Source organism: Nicrophorus vespilloides, unplaced genomic scaffold (assembly GCF_001412225.1).
Source record: "Nicrophorus vespilloides isolate i.1.1-1 unplaced genomic scaffold, Nicve_v1.0, whole genome shotgun sequence".
Lineage (NCBI taxonomy): Eukaryota > Metazoa > Arthropoda > Insecta > Coleoptera > Silphidae > Nicrophorus > Nicrophorus vespilloides.
Window position 1 is genome coordinate 98,826 of NW_017097090.1, and position 27,327 is coordinate 126,152.

Sequence of the window (27,327 nt, forward strand, 5' to 3'; positions counted from 1 at the left end):
TTATTGAAGATCAGTGAAATAAATAGGTTTTTTTACATTTAGTATAAAGTATACTCAATAGTATACAGTGGAACCTCGCTTAACGAGTTTAATTTCCGAATTTTTACTCGTATAGTGAAATAGTCGTATAGTGAAACATATTCAAAAATACACATAATATGTATTCAAGCTTTAAAAATGATGTAGCAGGCGCGTAATCCGGGACTTCTCTTCTCATCGTCACTCGTTATGCAAAACTTCGCTCGTTATGCTAGGTGATCGATAAGCGAGGTACCACTGTACTTCCAGACTCCACACTGATGACAAATCTAATAAACCTATTTTTATCGCTGTATTTGTAGATAAATCTATAATTAATTAAATAATCAGCACATCATCTTGATTGATAGGCATCATATCTACTGCATCAATGAGATAATTTATTACTAATATTATTAATAATCCTCAATATTTTCTAAATGTAGCTTTTACCATAATTAGAAATACATTGATTAGTAAGAAATTGTAATAGCTTTGTGTAAATATTGATTATGATTCTACAATAGTATTGAAAAGATATGATAGTTTCATGACTATAGAAAAAAAAAAAGTTTTTTAATGAAATTGAAAACCCACTAAACTTCATAATTATTCTAATAATTTTGTTGATATTGCAAAGTAAACATAACACAGAAATATTTTAAAACATTTCATAAACTTTTCTAAGTTAATTAAATCTTGGTAAAAAATAGTTTAAATTCAATTGATATTATGATAAAATTTACATAATTTTATTAAGTTTCGATATAAATAAAACTTGCTAAAATTTATTTTGATATATTAACTTTTCTAAGTTAATCAAGATAAAATTCTAATTATCTGCTTCAAATACAACGAATAATATCATTAACTTTCAAAGTAAATAAAACGTGTTAAAATCTAGTCAATATTCTAATGATTTTATTGAATATATTTTAAATTTATTTCAATAATTTAATCAAGTTTCAAAGTTAGTAAAATTTAGTTTTCTGATGATTTGATTGAAAATATTTGAAATTAAATTTAATTAATTTTCAAAGTAAATAAAACATGCTAAAATATAGTCTATATTCCAATGATTTTAGTAATAAAATATCAAATAAAACATAATGAAAATCTGTTTCATGCCTGTCTTCTCTTCATCATTTATTCAAGTGACCGTATTTTTATGCAAGCAATAAAATCTCAAAGTATGAATAAACTCCTACGCATAAAACCTGGTATTTTGTTACACGAACACATTATTAGTATATATATATATATATGTGAGTGTAAACATTTTTTTTGGCAAAAAGAATATGCAATTTAAATTAGGTCTGGCAATAAAAAGAAGGAAATATGCCTGGAATCCGGACAAACCAGAAGAAAAATCGTAAAACATTGCATAGCATATACTTTTGTTTCTCCTTTTGTTCGCCTTTCTTTTGACGCACTTTTTGTTTATCTCGAGACCATTTCATCAAGTATTTCATCCTGTCTGCCATTACTCAGAAAAATAATAAAAACTATAAACTTTATATCGCGTATCAACAAAAAAAAATGTAGTGATAAACATAATTACGTGACGATTGTAGAGATCAAGATCATCTTCCTATAACAATGAAATATAATACCTTACAATGAAACTAGATTATTTATTAACTGATTACATAAATTACGTAATCATAATTGTAAAAAAAAACTATTTGATCTGCCATTTTCTTAAATCTTATATGTTTTAAGAAAAAAAAAATTTCTTTCTAAAGTGTACATTATATAACAGATATATTTTTTAGGTAATAAAATCAGATTTTTTTCTAAATTAATTAGCGTTAATCCTAGAAAGTGCCTTTTGACTTATTCTTAATTTAAATTAGCTAAGATATAATTTATTTAAAAGTATGAAACAGTTAACCCTTTGCGGATGAGCGGCGGATATATCCGCCCTATCCTTTACTCAATAGACACGCTTATGTAAAATTACATGCGTTAGTGCTGTAGAGGCACCACTTGTGTTACATGAATATGACACTACATTATAATACAAAGCTTCGCAAAAAACAGTAATAACAATTATTAAAAACAATAAAACAGTGAGATTCTAATGAAAATACTGAAAAATCACAGAATTACAAAGTTTTAAATCTCCATGTATAGTAGTTAAATTATAATATTTATACTTGTACGTCAACTATTAGATAATAATATTTAAAATTAAATTAAGACTATAAATAAAAGCATGTAAATTCTTTGGAAAAACTATTTGTACAAAGTCTATACGTAATAAACGGTTTATACAAGAGATGCACGTACACATTGCAGAAATATTAAAATATTTAAATTAAAACTCCAACTGTTTATTGCACCTTTTTATTTTATTTTCGTTCGCTTTTTTTTATTTATAAGTAGGACAAGAACAATTTAAGTCGATTTACATATCGAAATTGCAACGCATTTAAAAAAATATATGTATAAATATTTAATGTAAGTAACGTGTACATTTTTAAATAATTTTATAATCGATGCATTTATTTATGTAGGCCTATTGTATCAAAACGACTGTCATATCAATTGCCGACACGGACATTCTCGAAATACATTTTTTTGACCTGATTATATTTGTATTCCATAATTTCGTACGACTTTCATACATTTCGCATTACTCATCTCTCAAATAAACAAATTTGAAAGTTGTGAATTTTTGATTAAAAAAATTCTGATTCAATTCCAAAATATTGGAAATATTGGATTGACAAGAAAATAGATAACATTATCTTAATTATAAAGAACTTCTGGTGGGATTATGTATTTTGATCTGGTTCTAAGAAACCAAACGAGCAATCAAAGAAAATTGGCCTGCATTTTTAATTCTTGTTCCATAAAAACAATGCAAATCTTTGGTAACTCGTGGAAAAATATTGTAGCTTCGTTGGGAAGTCTATATACATTTCGCATATAGCCATGACCTTGTACCATAAGATTACCATTTATTTAGTTTTCAAAACTCTTTGAGTGGTAAAACTTTCACTATGATGACCTCAAATTGCACTTGGTTCAATATTTGCTGATAAGGACCAGCAGTTTTATGAGCGTAGAAACATGAAGTTGTCAGAAGGATGACAAAAGGCCATCGAACAAAATGAAAAAGTTAAAGTTCATTAAAAAAAAAGTTTTATTCATACTAATAAACCTGTACGAACTACTGGGTAGTTCAAAATATCAATAAAATTATATAAATTTAGTAAATATAAATTATAATAGTTAATTGTTGAAGATTGTTGAAGATTTTCTTAATTTTGATTATTTGATTAATTCATTGGAATTAAGGAATTTCTATAGCAAATTTCCATATTCTTTAATATTTTTTCTATTTCGTGTTGTGTGTGAAAATATTGAATACATTTATTGAAAAAAATGCAATTTCTAAGGTTAATATGGAAAATGGGATTAGTACAAATAAAAATAAATCCACTGTAGCTAAATTTAGTAAATATAATTTAAGATTATGGAAGATTTTCCTAACTTTGATCATTCAAATATGAAGAAAATTCTATAGAAAATTGTATTATTATTTCAAATTTTTCTTATTTCGTGTTATTTAGAGAACACTCTAAATTCATTGGAAATAGTTCAAAATGTTAACAAAATGATTTGAATTTTAGGTGAATATTTCTAAGGTTCTTATGGAAAAATGAGTTTAATACAATTAAAAAATGAATAAATTGTACTTAAATTTAGTAAATATTAAAGATTATTGAACACTTTATTAATTTTGATGATTTGATTGACTAATTCAGGAAATTCTACAAAATAATTGAAATATTTTGTAAGATTTTTTTCCCTGTTTCATATTGTTTAGAGTGTTCACTGCGTATGTAAATCGAAGATTATTAAAATCAAAACATTCAGATTGCATAAGGTCAAGTTATAAAAAGCTAGATAACCGCGTGATTGTAGTGAAAGTTAAAACAAGAGCGCACATGTAATTCCAATAAGTTTGAATCGAAAAACTCTCGTTTTTAATTTTCCACTGCTCGTTATTTTTTTTAATTAAACACTCTATCGGTTTGCGTTAAAAACAACTGAAAAAAAAAAGAAGTGAAAACGCACAATGATGAATGAACCACGTTTAATAGAAGCCGGTTTGCTCTTTTTTTTTTCCTGCACTTTTTCCAGCCAGGAAAATCTACAGGTGGATCACAGCCAATTTGTAAAACTGCGTTTATAAAATAAAATCTGTTTTACACGTGATGTTTTTTTTTCCTCTGTTCATACGCAAACCCGATTCATCCGCAGTTAATAATGATAAAAGCGCTGTTTTTTTGTTCAGTTCAATTGATTTCGCACCGAATTGTTATTGTTTTTATTTTTTTGTTGCCAGTTTAGGCAACATTTTTAAATATTTCATCATTTTATATAGAGAGTTTATGAGATATAGCTTTGTTTATTTATTTAAAAATTACTGATTTTTACGTAGTATAAATTTCCTTTAAATTAATAAATTTTGTTAAAACTAAAAAAACGTTCAATTAATATTCTAATTTTATAGAAAAAGATGGTTATTTCAAATTTACATGAGAAAAGTCCTAGTAATAAATTGGGAATACATCAGAAAAAAATCATCAGATTCAAATTGATGTAAAACTTACCTTTCATTTCAAACAGTTTGATAAGGAATCATATTCTAGAAGCTTCAGGTTAATGAAGTTAATTCTATATTCTTCTGGTAGATTGTAGAACGTTGGTATAACAGGATTCACCAGTTTTGAAAGATCATTGACGTTTATTGATGCATCTCTATGGTGATGATACTTTGTGCAAATAATGTTGGATGCACGAGGAGCTTACTTGATATAGTGAAACAAAAAATATAACAGCTGACAGTGTCAATAAATTTGATATTTGACATTATTTATTATTTGAAATAAACAACAAAGGCTAACAATAATGTACTGAATCCAGATTAATTAATTTTGAACTTCTTTAAATAGTTGCAATGGTAAAGTATAGGGTTATATTCAAATCAGATATTAGTTAAAAGTAACTAATTTTCTCCTATCTAAAATGTGTACTCTTCAAAAATGCATTTTAACATGAGAACTTACAGAACTACCAACGTCAGATCAGATGTTAGTTACTACTAGCTAATTTTATCGTATCCAAAATGTATATTCTTCAAAAATATATTAAAACTTAAGTACTTACAGAATTGCCAACGTCGAATCAGATATTAGTTACTAGTAACTAATTTTCTCGTAACTAAAAAGTATACTCTTTAAAAATATATTTAAACATCAGAACTTACAGAACTACCAACGTAAAATCAGATATTAGTTACTAGTTACTAATTTTCTTGTAACCAAAATGTATACTCTACAAAAATATATTAAAACCTATGAACTTACAGAACTGCCAACGAATCAGTTATTAGCTACTAGTAACTAATTTTCTCGTATCCATAATATATATATATATTCTTTAAAAATATATTTTAACTTGAGAACTTACAGAACTACTAACGTGAAATCAGATATTAGTTAATAGTAACTAACCAAAATGTATACTCTTCAAAATTATATTTAAATATGAGAAGTTACAGAACTACCAACATAAAATAAGATATTAGTCACTAGTAACTAATTTTCTCGTATCCAAAATGTATACTCTACAAAAATATATTTAAACATTGCAACTTACATAACTACCAACGTCAAATCAAAAAATAGTTACTAGTAACTATTTTTCATGTAACCAAAATGTATACTATTCAAAAATATATTTAAACATGAGAACTTACAGAACTACCAACGTCAAATCAGATATTAGTTACTAGTAACTAATACTAGTTCATCTCGAAAATTTATAGTCTTCAAAAATATATTTGAAGGTAAGAAGTTACAGAACCACAAACAACAAATTGGATATTAGTTACTAGTAACTAATTATATCGTAACCAAAATGTATACTCTTCAAAATATATATAAACATCAGAACTTACAGAACTACCAACGTTAAATCATGTATTAACTAGAAACTAGAAACTTACTTTCTTGTATCCAAAATACTCTCTATACATATATTTAAAAATCAGAACTTGCAGAAAGTTACTAGTAACTAATTTTCTCGTCTCCAAAATGTATACTTTTCAGAAATAGCTATCATGGTGTGAGGAATCATCTGTTAAAAAATAATATTTTATAAACTTATGAAATATAAAATTTCTGTACGTACAACATATCAGTATATTATTAGATTATAAATTAGCATAGATATAACAAACATAATAAAGTAAATGTTTAAAAAATACATTCATTCCATTAATAACTGGATATAATTTATTACTGCTTGTTTTAAAGTCAGGTGCATTTGCTGCATTTAGAGTAAAAATGAAAAATGGTTCATGCAATCAAACCAAGCTATTTTTGTGGAATCTACAGGTGGATCATAGGCAATTTTAAAACTGTGTATTTTATATAAAAAAGCGCAGCTGAAAATGCAATAATACTCGTCTGTAATGTAATAATAACAAAAAAAAGCGCAATTTTTTTTTCGCACGCACGGATTTTCCGAAACAAAGCTGATTTATGTGATTGTGCTGTTATTTTATTTTTTTTGTCAGCGTTGTTTTACCATTTGCTTTCACTTTCATTGCCATTTACTGGTTCGTTTGATCGCGAACCAAAAAAAAAGGTGTTTGTTAATTAATTTTAAAAAGGTATTTATTAAAGGGGGTTATTTTCTTAAAAGGTCGTTTATTAAATAACGGTTATCAATTATGGGGAATTACTTGTTATTATATGATTTGTTGTCTTTTTTAGGTTGGTTTTGTTGTTAATGTAAATAGTGTGAAGAAAATTGCGTCGTCGTGTGAAATGGGAGTAAACCGAGTTTGTTCGGTCGACGTGGCACAAATTGAGAAATTTCGACGAGGCCCGAGGGCAGTTTGCTAATGGTCTATTCTACCTAAGCCACCACACTCGGTTTTAATGCTTCATTTGATATTGAGGACACTCTTAGTGGTTGTGTGACTTTTTATTATTATTTTTTTAGGATGTTGATGATGATGGGTCAACGGCTTTGGCTGCAGAATGATTATCGGAATGGTATGGATGGATGGTTTGGTTTTTGGGTTGGGTGGATGATGGTTGTTGTAGGATGGAATAACTACAGGAATGCCTATTTCTGCACAGAGAACGAGGAATCATATCGTTTACGGAGAGCTAACAACAAGTGAGAGAGACCAACCAGTTTCCCACCGCGAATATTAGGGGGTTCGCCAGTTTCTTGAGTTGGCGACGCGAAGGGGGCCCATCGCGCGGCACTCAGTTCATGGACCCCGTTGTAATTCGGCTGTCTGCTAGGAACGCATGGTTGCACTTTAGTTGGCCTATGCTATGCATCTTGCCCTTACCCCGTTCCCCACCTCAAGAACTCCCCCCGAACGTCCCACAGCCGCCACATGCCTGCAGTACCCCCCCGACCGCCGCCACTGCACCGAAAAACCTCCTCAATATCTCCCCGCGGTGCCCCGCTCAACTAAAAAAAAAATTGCACCATGCCTTTCCCCCCTTTTGCAAGTGTTTCCCCCCATCAGCAAAAGCCAAATTGCAAAGTGACTGCACCTTACTCACACACACACACATATGCCTCGATACACCCATACAGAGCATAAGAGCAGTAAGTTTTCGGAGGACACATGTTGCACTCTCACTCGGCCTCCTCCTCCTCCTCTTCTTCATCTCGCTGCCTGTGATTTACATTTATTTTTCTGCCCGTCTTATTGCCTGCTAATGATATCTTCATATCTTCGCGAATATAAAAGCCAGATAGCTTCATTCTAAATTAATGCCGATTCCAAGCATTTTTCGAATTCCCCAAACGAAATCCTTCCTTAACCTCCCCCATCCCCCCGTTTTTCGAGTCAATTAAGTCGGGTTGCACACTTCGACCGGCGCCGCCTTCCCCCTAACTCGACTTCACCAACCTCAAACAATTGAACATCGGCTACTATTTGGTGAACCTAACACGATTATTATACAACCTCGAATTGCAGACCGTTCAGGTGATCAAAGAGTCAACTTGTATTTTATCCTTTGTTTTTAATTATAGCAAATATTTCAATCTACAAATGATCCGCTTTTTTCAAAAGTGATATAAGTCCATTTTTTATACATACATTGAGATATTTAAGACAATTAATTTAAAAAATGTATTTAATCAATTTAAAAAAAATTCATATCATTTAACTGATATTTCAATATATACATAAGTATATAAGATGACTCATGTGACTTCATCTAAGAAGAATGGATATGAGATGTTTACTTATTAGATTAGTATTGTCGTAGGTCCTCACCCCCTATCGATGTTCATTAAAACTAAACAAGAAAATAGGTCTTTTTTTAATCATAATTGGGATATTTTTCTAGTGGACCCCCTAAAAATCTATTATGTTCTAAGTTCTAAAAAAATTATGTGAAAAAATTATCAAAAAATTAGATTTTTGATGGATTTAAAAGTTACATTATATCTTTTTGGGATGAGGAAGGAAAACTGGTTTGACGGTAACAATGTAATAAAAACAATAATTGAAATAAATAATAGTATACAAAAATTGAAGAAAAACAGGATTCTGGGTGGATTTAAACGTTGGATATTTGTCAAAGTGAGAGATTGTATCTGTCTTTTGGGAGGAAAAGGTGAGAGGCACAAAAATTAACAATTTCGTCGGCCATTGCGGAAACTATAAATACAGCCCTCCCGGCCTGGATGATGATGATGAGTGGGGGGTTGGAAAAAGGAGAGAGAAAGAGAGACAAAAAGAGAGAGAATAACGAGGGGGCGGCAGAGTTTATGAGAGTGAGAGAGAAAAAGAGAAAGAGAGATGCTGTTGATAGAAACGAGGACCCCCCCGTTCGCTCGCTCCTCCGTCCCCCCTCGCGGTGTTAAAAAGTTCGATCAATATGAATATGCTTTAAAATGTGGATTTTATTTCAACAGGCTGTTGCGGCGCCCCCCCTCGGCCCGGGAACCGCCCTCTCTTCCCGCGGAGTGAGAGAGCACTTCCGCCCCGGGACTTCCCGCAGTTTACATTTTAACCCCCCTCGTCAACCCCGTGGGCCGTTTGGTGGAGGAGGATGAGGATGAAGAGGAGGATGGTTCTCGCGCGCCCCCTGCCTCTCTCGCAGGATCCACGGCCGCCCGCGCTCGCAGCCACCCCTCGAAAAACGCGCGCTCGCAACCGCACCAACTCCCCAACCCATCCACATCCACCCTCAGTTTTTGGTAATTTTGCAAACTCTTCCTCTCCACATAATATTATATTCATACGCGGGGTGGCTTAAATTACGTTATCAGCGATCGCGAAACGCGAACGTATATCTCCCTCTCTGATTACACATTACGCAATTTTTGCCCTCGTGCAACAAACAGGCTACAACAATAAAAAGCGAGGAAAGGAAGAGCGGAAAACCAACCCAAAAAAGATATATAAAATAAAACACACACTGGGTGAAACGAACATTAACGACGCCAGCTGCCCTCGCAGCAAACGTAAAACGCTATGCGTATATGTTTCTCTTTCTCTCCGAACACTTTTAATTTAATCATAAATGAAACAATTGATACGCTTCGAGCATCCGTGTGTGATTGGGGGAAGCAAAAAGCAGGTGGCTGTGGTTTTAGGTCACATACATACAAATACACACGCACACGCACGCACCCATACAGAGAAAGAACGCAATTCGGTCAAGTTTCATTCCAATGCTCCAAAGAGATTCAAAAACCGCACAAGAAATCTCAAGTTCGAATTGGAATTTGCATACAATTAATACTTTACTGTTACCTTTAAAGTTTATTCAATTAATGCACCTTTCAAATTAATCGATGAGTTAATAATGAAAACATTTCCAATCAATATATATTTTTTTTTGTAGCTTCATTATTTGTAATTTAAATTCAAGAAAGAAAAATCGATTAGTCTTGCATTCCTATAAATCTATTTTATGTTTAATTTTTGGTAACTTTGAGATTTATATCAGACATTTTAATTTAAAAATATTTTTTTATAGAAATGTGAATATTTTGTCTATTTTAGTTACGAATTTAATTTATGACATAATAATTTTTGTTATTTTAATCTAAGATAATTTCATTTTAATTAGTTCCAAAACTAATTATTTTTATTTCTGCTTTTTTTTTTCTACTGAAATATTAGTGGTCTATGTATTTTAAGGACATGTTTATTACGCAAACAAATTAAAATCATTTTAGTTTTAATACGTTTTCTGAAACCATAAAATAGCTGAGCGTAATTAGTATGAAAGTTTTATTTTTTTTGTTAATTTTATGAGTTAATTTGATTTACTTGGAAATTATTTTAGAAAGACAAAAAACAAGTTGCTACATCAAATTAAGTATTATTTGTTTTGCATTTCAGTTGTTTTTTTTCAATTCTTACTTAAGATTTACTAAAAAAGAGATTAATTAGAAATTAAGTGCAGATATATTAAAGGATTGGATAAGAAAACAAATAAAAGGAAATCATACAGAAGTTATATTTCTTCAACTAAAGTCAACAGTAATCAAATTTACTTCAAGTTCTATATTATATATAAAAAGACAAATAAAAACATTACGATGACAAATAGATTCGTAACCCAAGATGACAAATAGACGTCACTCAAATAAGTTCAAGGATTCAAGGGAAAACTCGCAACAAATAAAAAAATAATCTAGACAGACTTTTTGAATCTTTGATCAATAATGAAAGCCGCCGATACTCGAGTTTACAACAAAGCAATATCTGTGATGAAAAAAAAAATATGCATGGAAATACCGGTATAAAAGGTATTTGGTAGCAACTGGTAAAGTATAGGACGAAGGATTCAAATAATTCATTGTGTCTTTTTTTTAAGTAAATGCTAACAAATGTCTGTATGTGTGTACAGACTAGGATTGTAAATATGATTATCTCCGAAGTGCACAGCCTAATGTGTTTAAGCTGAATGAACGACTTTCCTGATTCGCGACGATCAAATATTTATTCATTCCATTTATATTTTTCGTTTAGTATAATTTCAATTTTTATACTTACAATTTTATGTACTTATATATGATTAATACACTAAAGTGAAATTCCAATTTAAATAAAAACTTTTATAAGTATAATTTATAAAATAATGTATATTATTAACAATTGAAATATTATGTTATTAAAAAAAATGAACAAATTGTATAAAAACTAAATAAAAACTGACTTTGAAATGTATTTAATTAATGAATTTACTAATCATTTTGTTTATTTTTTGCAGAAACTTATTGTGAGTTTAATAAGAAAAATCAATAACAAGATTGTTATTTCTTTCGGTTTTCCCCAGTTGTAAGAAAATAATTAAGAAAAACGGACAAAAGGAATGTTTTTGTTGGATCGTGTTTCAGGTCAACTATTGAAGCCTTAGATGTAATGTGCAAGGATGTAATGGTTTGGTAATTGGAGATAGTTGTGAATTTTTATAGAAACCAAGGGTTGTTTCATCTTACATAAATCTATGCTGTTGCGAAATATCTTCTATAATTATTTTTTCTAAATAAATCTACAAGAATTTGTTTTTTATTAGAATTAAATGATCAATTAGATAAGCAGTAATTACGAACCTATAATCTTGAAGAAAAAAAAAAAGATTCATTGTGAAATAAATGAAAAAGTTTAGTTTCAAACTTTTTTAAGTATCCATTTATTTGGAAATTGCTTCAAAAACTTTTGAAAATTTGTATGAGTTATGGACCCTAAAATCTAACATAGACAAGGTAAAAATATGCTTAATTGATTTCTTCAATCGTTTGAATAAAAAAATCCTCTTGAGTGTTAAACTTTTTTATAACAAGCAATATTATTTCTCGAAAAATTATTCAGCAAATTAGCCAAAACAATTTAATATTCAATTGAAAACTTGTTCTTTTTTTACTATTTGTAATTAGATTTTGGAATTGAAGATGTAAATTATAAAAAAGATAAATATTTATATTTTGTTTAATTTGAGTTAAACTTTCATTTTATTTTTTCATCAACTGAAAATTTCATGTAGTTTTCTCGATTTTTACTTCGAAAATGCATAAATATAAAATTAATATGAGTAATAAAGATAAAGTAAATAAATAATTTATTTCTCATGGATTTTAAAAGTGGAATTACAAAAATAGACTGCGAACACCGTGTGATAACTTTTTGGATGAATAATAAATATTTGTTATTGCAATTGAAGGCTCCTTCTTTCATTACGAGTAATTGCATGCATTTAGTTCACAAGTTCATTAAAATGTGCATACACAAAAAATTAAAATAATATAGCGAACTGACGAAATTATAGTCAACGTTATTTCTTCTTTCTCTCTCTCTTTTTTGTATGTACGAAGCAAGAAGTTATTATTATCATTGCAGTGGTTCAGAAAAAGGGAAGTATTTCGGTTTGGAAATGGATTTTCGCGTGCAGCAAAAAACAGACATAGAAAGAAGTGTTTCTGTTTCTGTATATACACCCGTGTTGGTTGGAGTACATTGTACTTAAACTACAATAATAAAATTTTTAAAAATAGCGATCCGCTGCTTAGACTTGCACATAACATATTTTTACGCATTGGGAATTTTAATTTTAGTTCGGGTAAACATTTTTTTTTCCGCTCGGCAAGTAAAAATGCAACAAAAATTGTGTGTGAGTGTGCAGGAGGAGAGAAAGAGAGAGAGAGAGATGATGAGGTTTTGTGGAGGCGAAATGTGTCTGTGCTTTGGAAAAAAGGAAAGAGGAGACGAGGCAAGGCAGGGCATGAGGAACGTATGCGAATGTATTTTTAAATTTAGTTGCGCGTTTGCTAACTATTATATTTTCGGGAGTCGGACTCTGCTCAGGCGGAGGCGGTTGAGGGGGAGGCGGCGGTGCGCGGCCCCCCCGGTTCACTGCACCCTATTTGCATCGAAAATTGCATGCGATTTTATTATTCACTCGCGGTTCACTTCGAATTAGCAAACATCAAAATATGTATAGTGTATATAAGCGATTTATTCGAGAATCGCGGACCGCATACATCCAATCATGATGACACTCGAATCTTCAGTCTTCCGAGTATTCCAATTTGATATCTCGCTATACCCATCAACAAAATTCGTTGTCATATATTATGTTTATTACAATTACTCAAATCTAATTACAAAGCAAGATTTGAAATTAACCATTTAACCAGATTATCTTATACCTTTTTCACTTATTTTATAATACGCACAATTCGTAATTATTTTAGTAACAAATAATGATTAACAACTACTCGTCTAGAAAAACTTCTAGAATGATAGTGATTTCTTTATACATTTTGAAATTGACGATTAAATTTATTACAGAATGTTTTATGCAATTTAAATTATAGAACTTTGTGAATACATTTGTTTTCAGTAAATTCATTCAAGTTTTGAATAAACATCATTTTAGAAACTGACAGTAATAGTTTTAAGTTTTATACATACGTCATATTGACAGTGTCAACAATGACATTTTGTAAGTTTTATACATACGTCAATTTTAAAAATTTACAATGACGGCTATGAAATTTGTTGTACTTTGCTGATGTTTAACATTTTGACATTGACGTTTTGAAATTTTAGTACAGAATGTTTTAAGCAATTTAAACTATGGCACCTTGCGAGCACATTTTTTTTTCAGTAAATTCATTGAAGTTTTGAATAAACAAAATTTAAAAAACTGTCAGTGATATGACATTTTTTAAGTTTTATACATGCGTTATTTTTAAAATTGACAGTGACAGCTCACAAATTCATTCAAGTTTTGAATAAACATCATTTTAGAAACTGACAGTAATTGTTTTAAGTTTTATACATACGTCATAGTAACAGTGACAGCTATGACATTTTGTAAGTTTTATACAAACGTTTTTTAACAATTGACAGTGACACCTCACACATTAAAAAAATATACTTACGTCATATTAAAAGTTGACAGTGTCAAAAATGACATTTTCTAAGTTTTATACATACGTCAATTTTAAAAATTTTCAATGACGGCTATGAAATTTGTTATACTTGTGTCACATTTTGACATTGACGTTTTGAAATTTTAGTACAGAATGTTTTAAGCAATTTAAACTATGGCACCTTGCGAGCACATTTTTTTCAGTAAATTGATTCAAGTTTTGAATAAACAAAATTTTAGAAACTGACAGTGATATGACATTTTTTAAGTTTTATACAAACGTTATTTTAAAAATTAACAGTGACAGCTCACACATTTAAAAAAAATATACATACAGTGCATATGTTTTTCATTAAATTTATTCAATTTTTATACATACTTCATTTTAGAAAGTGACAGTTATGACATTATTCAAGTTTTATACTTTACTCATATTTAACATTGAAGAAAAAAAAAACGGAAAATTTCTCTAAATCATTTCTTAATTCATTATTTGTTTATCGATCTTCATTCATTCAATTCGTATTTATTTTAGTAAGCAAATATTATTACATACTTATTTTCAAAATTGACACTGACAACTATGACATTTTTTAAGTTTTATACATACGTCATTTGACAAAATTGATAATGACAACTATGACATTTTTTAAGTTTCATACATACGTCATTTGACAAAATTGACAATGACAACTATGACAATTTTTAAGTTTCATACATACTTCATTTGACAAAATTGATAATGACAACTATGACATTTTTTAATATTCATACATACGTCATTTGACAAAATTGATAATGACAACAATGTCATTTTTTTAAGATTCATACATACGTGATTTGACAAAATTGACAATGACAACTATGTTATTTAACATTGACGTTTAAAATGTATTAAAAAATGTTTTATGCAATTTACAAAAATTCGATTTGTAATTGGTTTTTTTTTCACAAAATTAATTCTAGTGTAATTTTTTTTATTGTTATTGTGTTTTTATCAACAATTAATAAATTACAAATGTTGAAATTAATAAAAAAAATTAAATATTTGAAAAAGTTTGTAAGAATTGCAGTAATTATTCATAGAAATAATCAGGTTATCCTCAAATTAAATGCTAACCTTACAATGAAAACAGTAAGGTCATTCAATTCGAAAAAAAAAAACACTAATTAAATTAATAATTAATTTTTACCTAAAAAATAATTACAAGATTTTTGTTATTAGGAATATATATATTTCCATGAATAAAACACGTTTACAATCTAAAAATTTTGCAAAACATTCTGCATAATTTAATAAACTTAAATTATTAATAATAAATAACGTGTAATTATCAAAGAGTATAACACTGAGTTTAACTCCAAGTTTTTTTTTTAAAAAAAATGCAGCTACTTGTTGGGCAACGCAATTCGCCAGGTTTTTTTTATGTATACACATATGCACACATTTCGTGCGATGCATTCGGAAAACAAGGACGAGACGTCATTAGCGCGCATTTAGGTTACACAAAAATAATAATAATAATAACAGCGAGAGAAAAAAGCACCGAAAAGAGAAAAATAAGTGTACACAAAAAAGTATATGTATAATGTGAGCGAAGTAAAATAAACGCGCACCGAAGGTTGTAGTACCCAATATGTTTTTTTTAATTCTTTTGTGTATTTGCGGTGCGTTCACTAATTGCAACGACTTTTGCGACATTAACGTGAAACTTGAAGACACTTTGCCCGGGATAATAATAACAATTAGTATTACTGTTCTTCGCTTCTTCTCGTCTCACCAAAACCAAATTATATACAGCTGACTTATGCGATCAGGTTTCTTAACAATATCAATAATTAGCGTGTAAGTCTGTAATTGTTGGAAAAATATTTAGATTTTTTTTGTTGCTGTGTGTTCATTTACAATAATTAAATAAGTTTACAAGTTATTTTAGTTGATTTATCAAAAGCTTATTTAATAGAACTTTTTGAGTTTATCTCTGTAATGGATGAAAATTATATGAAATTTTTAGGAGTCAAGTGTACGTCTGTAACGGTTAGAAATATATTATTAATTTTTATCTGTTTTAGCAATAGACATTTTTCAGCATAAGTCTATAATGACTGGAATAATATTGTCCTTTATGGGTATCGAACAATACAAAATTTTTGATGTAAGTCTGTAATGGTTGAAAATATGTTGGAAATTCTTTCCGTTCTTGATGATTTTCCATGAACTCAATATTTTTAGTGTAAGTCTGTAATCTACAGAAATATATTGAAATTTACTTTAATTCCTTGTGGGATTCCAACATTTTTAGTATAAGTCTGTAATGTACTGAAATTTATTAAAAGATATTTCGATTCTTTGTGGGTTTCCAATGATAGAATATTTTGAGTTTAAGTCTGTAATGGTTGGAAATATATTGGAAAATTTGACGCTTTTTTCGCAATATTGAAAATGCAATAGTTTTTGTGTAAGTCTGTAATGGTTGAAATGTATTGACAATTATTTCTATTTGTATTTCGATTCTTTGTGGGCTTCCAGCAATGCAACATTTTGATTATAAGTCTGTAATGGTTGAAAATCTGTTGCAAATTTTGACGCTTTTTTCACAATTATAACAATAAAACATTTTGGGTGCAAGTCTGTAATGGTAGAAAACGTATTGGATTTTATTTCGGTTCTTCAGAATTCAACATTTTGAGTGTAATATACCAAAATTTATTAAAATATATTTGTTTTCTTTATGGATTTCCAACAATACAATATTTTGAGTATAATTCATTCTGTAACTTATTGGAAATATATTGAAATTTTGACGCTTTTTCAACATAACAATACAGCATTTTGGGTGTAAGTCTGTAATAGTTGAAAACTGATTGTAAATCGGTTCTTTATGGTCTGCCAAGAATTCAACATTCTGAGTGTAAGTCTGTAATGTACCGAAATTTAATAAAATGTATTTTGATTCTTTGTGTATTTCCAACAATACAATATTTTAAGTATAAGTCTGTAATGTTTACAAACATATTGAAAATTGACGCTTTTATCGCAATTATAGCAATACAATATTTTGGGTGTAAGTCTGTAATGGTAGAAAACAAATAGGAAAATCTATCATTTTTTGATAATCTTCTAAGAATTCAACATTTTGAGTGTAAGTCTGTTATGGTTGGTAAGTTTGACCCTTTTTACAAAATTATAACAATATAACAGTTTTGGTGTAAGTCTGTAATGGTTGGAAATATATTGGTAAGTTTGACCCTTTTTTTGGTAATTATAACAATATAACACTTTGGTGTAAGTCTGCAATGGTTGGAAATGTATTGGAAATTCTTTCGGTTCTTTATGGTCTTGCAATAATTCAACATTTTGAGTGTAAGTCTATAATTGTTGGAAATATATTGGTGAGTTTGACCTTTTTCTCGCAATTTTACCAATACTATAACAATGCAACAGTTTTGGTGTAAGTCTGTAATGGTTGAAAATGTATTGAAAATTCTTTCGGTTCTTTATGGTCTTCCAATAATTCAACATTTTGAGTGTAAGTCTGTAATGGTTGGAAATATATTGGTAAGTTTGATCTATTTTCGTAATTATAATATCGTAATTATATAATTTTGGTGTAAATCTATAATGATTGGAAATATATTGGAATGTTTTAACTTTTTTCGTAATTATAACAATATAACAGTTTTGGTGTAAGTCTGAAATGGTAGGAAATATATTGGTGAGTTTGACCTTTTTCTCGCAATTTTATCAATACTATAACAATGCAACAGTTTTGGTGTAAGTCTGTAATGGTTGAAAATATATTGGAAATTCTTTGGTACATTTTTAATATACTTTTATATTGGAAAGAATAAAAAATAACAATTCTTAGTAAACTTAGTTCAAAAGTAGTTGGTACACCTGACACAATCTGCATGTCTCATATAACGCATAGTGAGGACACAACATTATATTTTTTGTACAATTGTATTTCATGATGAATTAATTTCAATTTTTTGTTTGCGTTTCTCCTATTCATTTAAATTAAGGATTTATTATATGAAAATCATATTTAGATATTCTCATAAAACTGTTCAACTGCAGATTGTTGGATGTATTTGCTGAATGTGTGTGCACATTTATATATAAATATATAAAGTAGAATGTGAAATAACAGGCGTAGCGAAAGCAAAAACAAATTTTACATTCCGCATATTAAAGAAGACAATTTAACCTGAGGCTTTTATTTAAATACGAGCTTTCGGTTTATTTCCTTTCCTTTCTCTGACTCTCTTTCTCTCTTTATTTCCATATATCTCTTTCTCTCTCTTTCTGTCTGTCTGTGTATGTGTGTGTTTCTCTGTGCGTCTCTATAATAAGAATATTTTGGTGTGCGGATCGTATGCTTATGAAATATGAATATTGGATTTCAACTCGACAAAATAAAGGGAGAGACAGAAAGAGAAACGGACTCTCTCGCACGCACTCACACGGAGGGGAAGAAGTTGAAGAAAGAAAAAAATGGGAATGTAATACACGTTTCCTCTCCGTTTTTTCGCCCTCCCGGAAAAAGGAAAAACCTCCGAGTTCATGCGTTTGGCTGAAGGAAAAACCGGAGCACGAGGGCACGGCCCACTCATGTGATGATACCTGTTGGCAGCGGAACCTTGCATATTTTTTTTACTTGTGCTCCTGCTATATAACCATTTTTTTTTTTCTGTTTATTTTGTCCAACTCGCGCTTTTCGCTGTGACTCCCATTTATTTAACAGCGCTTTAATTATTTGCCTTTAATTATAGCAATTGTTTCTTTCGTTGCTTGTTTGCGCTTTCCTTTATTCATATTTTTTTTCTTTTCCGGATTGCTGGATGTGCGCGTACGTTGGAGGGTTTATTTGCCGCGCGGAACGTGAAGTAGCTGTAAAATTTATTTTCTCGTGTTTTATTATTAAATCCGAGGGGATGAAACGTGGCAAACGACGTATTTTATGTAATATCATTCGCAAGGGCTAATTCCGACTCCACCCCCATCTATGCGAAAAATTACGCAACGATGAGAGGGGTTTTTGTGAGCGCACGTGCCGTGGACAAGGTGAACGCTTTTATATTTATTCTATTCCTTGTCTTATATTATTATTTTTTATTTTAAATCTTTATTTGTACTTTTTTCGTAAATGCTATAATATCCAGTATACATTGTGTGTATGGATGAGGGAGGTGCGGGGATTTCGGTGGAGGAGGATGAGGCGACGTCAGGGGTGGGTGGGTTTTTCATCTGAACAAAGTAAACAAGAGTTGAACACGGTGGGGGGTGGAAAAAAGAGGGCATACATAATTAAATCTGAAATAGAAACGTCAATACTCTCTCTGTACTCTGCATATCCTGCTGTTTAGTTCCTGCGAAACCACGCCTAACTTTTAAAATTCACTAATTCTGCGCAACGCACCGCCAGGAACCCCTCATTATATTATATATATATATATGCATATACTCTCCTGTATATATATATATTTTTACAGCATTAAAACCTAAAAATCTATAAATGTATATTTTCACAACCGCCCCCATTTCCCTGGTAACTCAGTGGCGGCGGCGGCAAATTAGTGAATCCTTCTGACGTGAGGGGATGATGTTTGATGCTGATGCTCGGGCGCCCCCGCCGCCTCAGCTAGCGTCACCCTCCTCCCCCTCTGCTCCCTTTTTGAACTGTAATGCTGGGGGTGGAGGAACATATGAACACACGCACACGTGTTGAGCGCGGCGCGAATTACGTCGCACCGGAAATTAGCTTACGATCTTTTGCTCGGGAAAAAAAAAACAGGAGAGACCAGGAACATTTTCTACATTTCAATGTCGCACATTCAAATAGGTACACACACACACCTCAATTAACCGATTGAAAATGTATTGATTACTACAATTCTAATTACGATGAATTCTTCAATTTTATAAGTAATTAATTTTGTAGTTAATATGCTTACGTTAATTAGTCATTTTGAGCAGGGTTTCCTAAACTATGTTCCGCGGGACACTGGTGTTCCGTCAAAACTTGGAATGAAGTAATTACTAAGTAAATAATCAATGTTTGTTATCATTTTTTTTTAAATTTATTGATTATTACCTACCCTACAAAATAAACAAAGTTTTCCATTAGAAGAAAAATTTGGGAAACCCTGCTTTAGAGTATTATTTTTTGAATCTGTATTATAATTATTAAGTTCTTAAGAAAGAGTTGTCGAATTTGGAAAGGCGCCTTATATTGTATGGTAAGCTACATAGGTTATTAAGAAATAAAGTAGACTAATACAATCACTTTCATGAAATACACCTCCTGGATGTACACTTATTTAGCTAAAATGTACTGTTAATACTTTTAAGATTATAATTGTGGGGTTTTATAAAATATTTGGAAAAGTTGCCAATTTTCAAAATTTACAAAATATAGCTTTTCATTATTACATACTTTACTATCAGACTAAAAGTTTATACATTTTCTTAAAGAAAATACTAAATAACATATTTGTATAATGTACATTTAAATAATGTAATTCAAAATTGGGATTAGGTGAATTATTTTTAATAAGTTGTAAATGTTGCCAAGATTGAATCAAAATCAACTTTAAAATTTATCAAAATATAAGATTTTTTCTTACATATTATATATACTATGAGACTAAAAATCCTTGTATTGTCTTAAAGAAAGTAGAAAACTATAACTTACTATAATAGTTTTAATACTGCAATTCAAAATTGGGGTTAGGTAAATTGTTTGGGAAAAGTTGCTTAAATTGGACCACTATCAACTTTCAAAATGTAAAATATAAATCAATTTTTGGCTATCCTAATATTATAATAAAGAGAGTTTAATTACATTTTTGGAAAGTACACTTCTTCAACTACAATAGTTTCAATAATAAAGTTCAAAATTAGGGTTAGCTGAAATATTTTCAATTATTTGGAAAAGTTGCTTAGATTGAGAATTGTTTTGAAATATACCATAAGTCTTAAATTTACTAAATGTTTTACTATAATAATAATTAATAGTCTTCTGAAGTTTTGTGTTCAACTACAAAAAAAAAACAAGAGTAGTTTAAATATAGTTTAAAATTAGATTTATATAAATTTACAAAGTATAAAATTTCATGTTCGTATTAAATATGTTTCAATAAAGATTAGGTTTTTACAATACCAAACATCTGTAAACATTCTTAAACAAACAACATTCTGACATACAAAACAAATTGCGACGTGCTGCTTCATTTAATCCTAACGCGAATAGGTGAACTTTATTTTTTTTTTAGAGATGCGTTATTTTTAAACTTTAATGGTCACTCTGAACTCTGGCGAAACAACAAGACGAGATTTGGTGCACGTCATTTCAGGTAATAAAGATACGAGTTATTTAGCAAACGGAGCAGATCAATGCACGTTATTTCTTATTTTCAGAACAGTCAGGATGATAGGTATCTCTATTAAGTTGGAGTCTGTGCATTATTTTATAAAACAGTATTGATAAAAATTGGTGATATAATCAAACAAAAACAGTCATAGCTATAGGAAACACAAATTTAAAAATTAATAACAAAACGAAACGATATAGGTGGAAACAGTTATCTACTTGTTTATTTTTATAATTCCATCTATGCAAGTCACAATTTTTTAAAGCTATTGATTATTTCTCGCATTTGCATTTATATAGATTTAGTTTATTTTATGTTATTTCATCATGATTATTCTATGTTATATATTTTTGTTGTTGTCATATAACAAGCATTAATATTTTGTTAGAACTTCATATTTTTGCTTTTGAGGATATATTTTTTTTCTTCTTTGATTATATAGTATTCATAATCTAATTTAATCCTATAATGTTGTTAATTTTCAAATTTTGTTTTGTGAATTATTATCTTTCAATTTTTAAAATGTGCTAACATATTTGGTTGTTGTCATAAAAGAAGCGTTATGATTTTGTTAAGATGAAATTTTTTCGCTTTTGAGTTTATATTGATTTTTCTTTGTTTATTATATAGTGTGGATTATCTAATTTAATCATGTAACGTGTTTCTTTTATAAAACTTTGTAATTTCTTAAATTTTGTATATCAAATTTTACTCTGTTAATTGGATTCTCTCAGTTTATATAATGTGATTACTAAATATTTGCTCATTATCATAAAATAAGCATTATTATTTTGTTAAGATGTCATTTTTATGCTATATAATCTCATAGTTTTTCTTTGTTTATTATATAGTGTGGACTACATAATTTAATGATATAATGATTATCTTTTAGGTTATAAAACTTTGTAAATTCTTAATTTTTTTATCAAACTTAAGTCTTTTAATTTGATTCTCTCAATTTTTATAATGTGCATATTACATATTTGGTTATTGTTATTTTGTCAAAACGTATTTTTTCAGTTTTTGAGGTAATTTTTTGTTGTTAACTATATAATGTGGTTTATCTAATTTAATTATATAACGTTTTTCTATTATGAAACTTTGTAATTTCTTAAATTTTGTCCATTAATGTTATGTCTGTTAATTGGATTTTATCATTTTTTATAATGTGCTTATTACATATTTGGTTGTTGTCATAAAAGAAGCGTTATTATTTTGTGAAGTTATATTTTTGCGAGTTTTTGATCTTATATTAATTTTTCGTTGTTCATTACAAAGTGTGAATTATCTAATTTAATGATATAACGTTTTTCTTTTATAAAAGAAGTTGTCATAAAAGAAGCATTATTATTTTGTCATTTTTGACATTTTTTTGCTTTTAAGGTTATTTTCTTTGTTAATTATGTAGTCATAAAAGGAACGTTATATTAATTTTTCGTTGTTAATTATTTAGTGTGGATTATCCAATTAAATGATATAGAGTTTTTCTTTTTTAAAATTTTGTAATTTCTTAAATTTTGTGTATATGTTAATTTGTATCTTTCAGCTTTTAAAAAGTGCTAGTTGTCATGAAGAAGAGTTATTATTTTATTAAAATGTATTTTTTTTTCTTTTGAGGTTATATTAGTATTTCTTTATTAATTATATAGTCTGGATCATCTAATTTAATCCTTTTCTTTGATGAAACTTTGTATTTTCTTAAATTATAAAAGTAGCGTCACTAAAACCAGTGTAACTTGTGAACTAAACGTCAGATTGTCATTGAATTTTGACAGGCATCGTCTAAAGGTTGGTACTTCCTAAAAATCATATGGATTTGTCGATAGAGGCGCCATCTATATGACATCCTACGAACTTATTGAGTGTTATGTTTGTTAATTTCTATCTATCAATATTTACAATGTGCTGATTACGGACATATTTTTGTTTTGTCATTAATATTTTGTTTTCTTTCTTAATTATATAGTGTGGATTATCTAATTTAATGAAACATTGAATTATCTTAAATTTTTTCTCTTTCATCTAAATCCGATTGAATAATTGCTTAACTATTTTAAATAATTTGTAACGTAAATATCCCTAATTTTGTACATCTTTTGTACTGAATGCGGTCCTGTTGACGGTCCTTGGCACAACCTAGTTTATACAACAAAAAAAGCAACTTGATTATTACATACAGTAGCAGGGCATTACATATAAATAATGTATAAAATATATTTTTCACCATTAATGTATTCGCCATTGTTTTCACGTATAATTCACACAAAAAATAACAACAACAAGAACATTACATATTAAAAAAAATAATAAAGCAGACGAAGTAACTCGATTAAGGAACAATTTACAATGTAAGTTTCGTCTGTCGAGTTCAATTTTCGAGATGGAAATAAGCCCTTCTCCCTATTCATTAGGATCCAATTTATTAGCAAACATTGCTATAGAGATGTCCAATGAAATGCTTTCATCGTGCGCGCTGCTCCCCGTGGCTTGTGTCTACGTGCTCGCTATTAGTACACCTTTGATGTAGTAGATCCACGAGACTTTAAAATATTTTGTCAAATACTTTCTAGCTAATTGAAATACTGATGAATCGCATTCAGTTTGAGTAGAATTATTCGCTGAATTGTTCATTAATTTTGCCCATTGACGCCGCATTTGCATTTCAAATTAACTTCTCCATACACAAACGCAGTTCCTTTGCGAATTGATTCATTCGTTTCTATATTTGTTTCGTAAACTGAAAATACGTAAAATAAAAACTTTTTTTTTTGTAAAATCAAAATTATATTCAAACCAAGAATACATTTGTTTACATATATTACGAATTGATTCATTTATATTATTAGTTCGTAAAAAAATCTTTCCTAAAACGAGAATTAGTAAAAAATAAACTTTTTTATAAACTGAAAATTATTATCTTCATGATATTTCAGGAATTTCAATTGAATTCATTGATATTAATATTTTGTTAAATGAGAATGCATAAAACGTAAACTTATTATTTATAGAAAACGTATATTAATATAGAAACACTGTAATATCTAGATTACTTTACTAATTGATACCTTACTATTGTTATTTCTTAATTTGAAACATTTCATTTTTTTTTATTATGTCGTGTAATTTTATTTACAATCTGTTCATCAATGTGAACATTAGGTAAATTTAAGATCGCGGTTAACATTAGGTAGGTAATCTTTTCCGGTGGATAGTTACCATTATGATGATTTTTAATTTGTAGGTTGGCTGTTGTAGGATAACTTCAGTAGTATATTGATGCTCTGTGATTCCACTATTTCCTTTGTCTGTGAATCTGCTGCTATCCTTAACACTGACATTTTCCATCGACTTGACTGAAGGTCCATATTCTGAACCTCATGTATTTGACTGTCTATCTGTAATGAACGATGGCCCTATTACTGCAAGCACCCAGAGGACTTACAAAGAGCCTGGCTTGACCAGGATTTGAACCTGTCACCACTGGCACGTGGATAAGGCGACTTTAACCATTCGCCTATTAATGGCCCAACATTTTGTAAAATGAAAAATATTTTTTTTAAGCAAATCAAAATAATATTCAGAACTAAATACTTCTATGCACAAAATGTTTGATGTAAATTAATTTGTATTATTATTTTGAAAATCTATAAATACTACTATTCCAATACTTTAATCTACATAATATTTTTATAATTAATACATTGTAATTATTAATTCGTAAAATAAAAACTCATTTCTTATTAACTTTATGTAATATTTCAAACAGAAACATTTTTTTTACGTATTGATCAAAATTGATCTATTATTACATCGTAATATTAATACAGAAATACTCTCATCGAGACATATAATATTTTTTTATTTACCAAATTTAATTTATTTGACTTTTTTTTCATAAATCGAGATTTTGTAAAGTGAATACTTTTGTTTCTCAACACGAATTGATTAAACTCGAATTATTCTTTAATTAAGATTTATTAATTATTGAAAAATTGCTACTTGATTAATTCTACGTATATTTTAGTAAAATGAGAACTCATTTCGTATTAACTTTATATAATATTCCGAAAAGAAATATTATTTTTTTTACAAATTGATTTTTTTCTATTACTATTTCGTAAAATGAAAATTCGTAAAGTGAAAGATCATGACAATTATAAAATCAATACAGAAATACATAAAAACGTTTAATAGTTTGATATTAACTAAATTTAATCAAGGTGACTTTTTTTTATAAATCGATAATTTCTTACTTTTCTTCTCAAAACAAATTTATTATTCTTTAATTAAGATTTAATAATTATTGAAAAATCTATATGATTTACATCAATAAACTCACATTAATATACGGTAATTGCAAAGGAATTGATTCAATGTATGTAAAACAAGAATTCTTAAAATAAGAACTCATTTCGTATTTATTTTATGTTTGAATGTTATCAAACAGAAATAGTTATTAGATATTCTTAACACTGGTTTCGTTTCTATTATTATTTCGTAAAACAAAAATTCATTAAGTGAACATATAACAGTTTGATATTAACAACATTTAATTTTTTTTTTTTGTAAATCAAGAATTTGTAAACTGAAAACTTTTTAATTGAACTCTAATTATTCTTTAATTAAGAAGATATACTCACTCTGTCCGAAAATATGGTATACATTTGAAACAAAATCTTAGATTATCTAGAGTTTTGGGAGCAAATGTCAATATTCCTTATATTGGTATTCATTACATAACATATTTGACGGTCGTTGCTTTTGAGTAAAGTTGGAATTTGAAGACCAAAAATTAGTTTTTTTGAGAAAAATATATCACCGCAGTAGTTTCAGAATAAAAAATGTAACCCAAATAACGTGAATTTACAAAGAAGAGATGCCAACGCAATTGACTAATGAACAACGTTATGGTATCTTGCAATAGCCTTTATTCAATTTAACTCACAACCACTACTAATTGAATTGTGTTTTTTACTCTATTTAATCATTACAACAAGAAGCTTTGCCAAACACAATTGATGAATTGATTTAATGTGTTCAAAATGCATTTAATAAATTAGAGAGAAATACTCTTGATAACCTTTTTATAATATTACAAACGTGTATGGAATCAATTAACAGGAGGAGGATATTCCAATAAATTTCCTCATATAAATAAGGTAAAACTTCGTCGTAAAAGTAGATTTACTGAAATGTATACAAAATGTATTTGTTTAAAAGAAAGCGTTGAGCAAGGCTAAATCTCACTTTAACAAAATGACAAAAAAAATAAAATGTATGCCATATTTTCGAATAGGGAGAGTAATAATTATTGAAAAATTTCTATTTAATTGACATTATTAAACTTTACATTATAATATTGACATACGTCAAAGCAAAATGTCAATTACAATCGAATTGATTTGTTCTAAGTTAATTTTTCGTAAAACGAGAATTCGTAAATTGAATTATTGAAAAAATCGTAAATTATGAAAAATAAATACATTATTTATTCAATTTGTATATGAAATATGTATTAAATTTTGAAGCAAATAAAAACAATTGAATTACAATTTATGTAGTGCTATTGCAGAAAAATCGCACAAAATTTGTTACAATTATTGAATATTTAATTTTTTTTGTTCGTTGTTGCAAAAAAAATGTACATTCGCTGAAGCGCGGAAAATAATGCGTTCCATATAATCAAAGCTAATGGATATTCAAATTAATTTCGTTCTGTAATTGAAAGGCCGGGGCCGGAAAACTGCGATTGGTGATTTTATGAAATTAATTTAAAATCGGAATCAATGCAAGTCGATGTGTGCATGTTTTACGATTATGGAACGTAACGAAACGGTGGGATGAGGATTGAGGGTGATATGAGGAAGGGAGTTGGGTGTTGTATGTGGGTGGTTTTTTGGAGTTGGCGGGGAGGCGGCGAATTGCCCACTGGAAATTCTATTTATTATTAAAAGCATTTTTACATTTGCTAAAAAAG